The following is a 3,105-nucleotide window of genomic DNA, read 5'->3' on the forward strand; positions in this document are numbered from 1 at the left end:
TAGCGTGGCACCAGGCATATTCCAGAATCTAATGGACTCTCTCCTTAAAGGGATTCCTGGCGTCACCCCCTTCTTCGATGATGTACTGATCGCCGGGCCCACACCAGAGGAATTTGAGGACCGCCTCCGCTCCGTCCTGCACCGTTTCCAGACGGCGGGCCTCAAGGTGAAGCGGGAAAAGTGTTTACTGGGAGTGCCGCAGGTGGACTTTCTGGGATTTAAGGTGGACGCAGAAGGGGTCCATCCAACCGGTGACAAGGTACGGGCCATTTGTGAGGCCCCAGCGCCCAAGAGCAAGCCCGAACTTCAGTCATTCTTGGGACTATTGAACTTTTACCATGCCTTCCTTCCCCATAAGGCAGCGGTAGCGGAGCCCCTACACAGACTCCTAGATAAAAGGGCCCCTTGGGTGTGGGGCCAGCGACAAAGGGCCGCATTCCAGGCAGTCAAGGACTTGCTCGTCTCGAACTCGGTCTTGGCACACTTCGACGAGAGGCTGCCAGTGGTGCTGGCATGCGACGCCTCTCCCTATGGCATCGGCGCTGTCCTGGGACACCAACTCCCGGATGGAAGAGAGGTGCCGGTGGCATACTTCTCCCAGACGCTTGCTGCAGCCGAACGAAACTACTCACAGATTGACAAGGAGGGTCTGGCAATCGTGAAGGGCGTAAAAAAATTCCATGATTTCTTGTACGGGCGGCCCTTTACCATAGTGACTGACCACAAGCCGTTGCTTGGCCTGTTTGCCCCCGAGAAGCAGACCCCCCAAGTGTTGTCTCCACGTGTCCTCAGGTGGTCAATTTTCCTTGCCGGCTACCAGTATGCACTAATCCACCGCCCTGGGAAGGCGATGGGCCACGCAGACGCACTCAGCAGGCTACCACTACCAGAAACAGGCCCCGACCCAGCGCCTGCGCAAGAGGTTATGACCCTGGAGCTGCTTCCCGACCGACCCATTCAGGCACAAGAAGTTGCGCACCATTCCACAAAAGATAGGGTCATCTCCCGAGTCCTGGACTGGGTGTGGCGAGGATGGCCCAGCAGCAGCCCCGGGCCAGAATTCGCTGGCTACACAAACCGCAAACATGAACTGTCGGCCCACAAGGGGTGCCTGTTATGGGGAAGCAGGGTTGTTGTTCCCCAGCCCCTCCGCAAAAGGGTCCTCACAGCCCTACACGAGACACACCCAGGGGTAGTGAGGATGAAGGCCCTTGCCAGGAGTTATGTGTGGTGGCCGGGGATTGACAGAGAGATAGAGGCCTGGGTCCAACACTGCCAGACCTGCCAAGAATCCCGCCCGGATCCCCCAAGGGCCCCAGTCCAGCCCTGGGAGTCCGCCCGACATCCATGGTCACGCTTGCACGTGGACTTCGCTGGCCCCTTCCAGGGAAAAACATTCTTCATAGTGGTGGATTCCTACACCAAATGGCTGGAGGTCGCACTGGTACCGTCCACTTCTACGGCGGCAGCCATCCGGGTACTACGTAAGCTGTTTGCAACCCACGGGCTCCCTGACACCCTCGTCTCGGACAATGGAACCGCATTCACGTCAGAGGAGTTCCAGACCTTCACAGCGCAGAACGCCATCCGCCACATCCGCTCAGCACCATTCCACCCTGCCACCAATGGCCAAGCGGAGCGCATGGTGCGGACCACCAAGGACAGCCTCCGCCGCATAACACAAGGGGACTGGGAATACCGCCTTGCCGCATTTCTTCTAGCACAGCACAGCACCCCAAGCACAACGACGGGCCGGAGCCCAGCTGAACTACTCATGGGCCGGCGCCTTGCAACTAGACTGGACCGACTTCACCCCGACAGAGCTCAGGATGAGGTAGTGGTGGGGAAAGGCAGGAACCCCCAGACATTTGTGACCCAGGACCCAGTGTATGCAAAGAATTTTGGGGCAGGCCCAGCATGGGTACCCGCCACAGTCACCAAGGTGACCGGTCCCGTGTCGTACGAGGTACTAACGGAAGGGGGGCAATGTTGGCGCCGCCACTGCGACCAGCTACGGCGACGATTCCCAGGAGGAACCCGGGAGGAGAGCGGGACAGAGGGGTCCCAAGGGGACAGCAGGGCAGTGAGGCCTGTAGAGCGAGAGGGGTGGGCAGGGGAAGCAGAAGCAGTAGGCACAGAGGGGCGCCCCGAGGCTGGAAGGACACCGGAACCAGAGTCACAACCTAGTGGTTCAGTGGCGCCAGACCAGACAGCCCCGGCACAGCCAGCAGCCTCGGAACACGAGCCAGAACCAGAACCCCTGACCAAGGAACACCCCAGGCCACAACGCACACGGAGGCGGCCAGCAGACCTTGGGGACTACGAATGCAACTTCCCGGGCAGGACTGGAACTTAGAGGGGAGGGGTGTTATGTACTGAGCTGAATCCTAGAACAATAGGATTCAGAATCAGCGGGAGCTACCCAATCCAACTCCAGGTGGAAGTGAATCCGCAACCTGATTGGCCTGCTGGAGCAGCCAATCAGGCGGCTGGCAGAAGTGAATCTGCTACCTGATTGGCCTGTAGGAGCAGCCAATCAGGCTGCAGGCAGAAGTCAATCCACAATATAATTGGCCCACAGGTGTAGCCCTGAAGTAGCCAATCACGCAAGGCCCATTGTGTAAATAATGTATATAAGCAGATGGTTTTGGGAAAAGAGCCATTCGTCTTCTCTTCTTCTCCTTGATGAATATGAGCTGAATAAAGAGCATGAAATTCACTCTCGACTCCGAGTATATTTCAGTTACCATTATTTTACTCATCTTAAAAAGAAGACAGTCTGGGAAGACAGCTCTGCCTCAATTGACATCTTGTTTTTCACTCAGGATAATTCATTTCAGGAGTAAAAAAAAAACCTGTAAGATTTTTAAGATTTTGTGGTGCTGTTGTTGTTGTTTTTTAAAAAAATCTAGGCCTTACGTTTTCCTCTGTGGAGGAAACTTTACAAGGCTGCTATCATGATTACAAGTTAGGAACCTAAGAAGCTACCATATAACAGATCAGACCATTGGCCCACCTGACTCAGTTTGGTCTGCACTTTGACTGACAGCAAGGCTCCAGGACAGAAGTAGTCAATGTGGTGGTGACTTTCAGATGCTATTGGAC

The sequence above is a fragment of the Zootoca vivipara genome, chromosome 1 (genome assembly GCF_965207765.1).
Source record: "Zootoca vivipara chromosome 1, rZooViv2.hap1.1, whole genome shotgun sequence".
NCBI classification, from domain to species: Eukaryota; Metazoa; Chordata; class Lepidosauria; order Squamata; family Lacertidae; genus Zootoca; species Zootoca vivipara.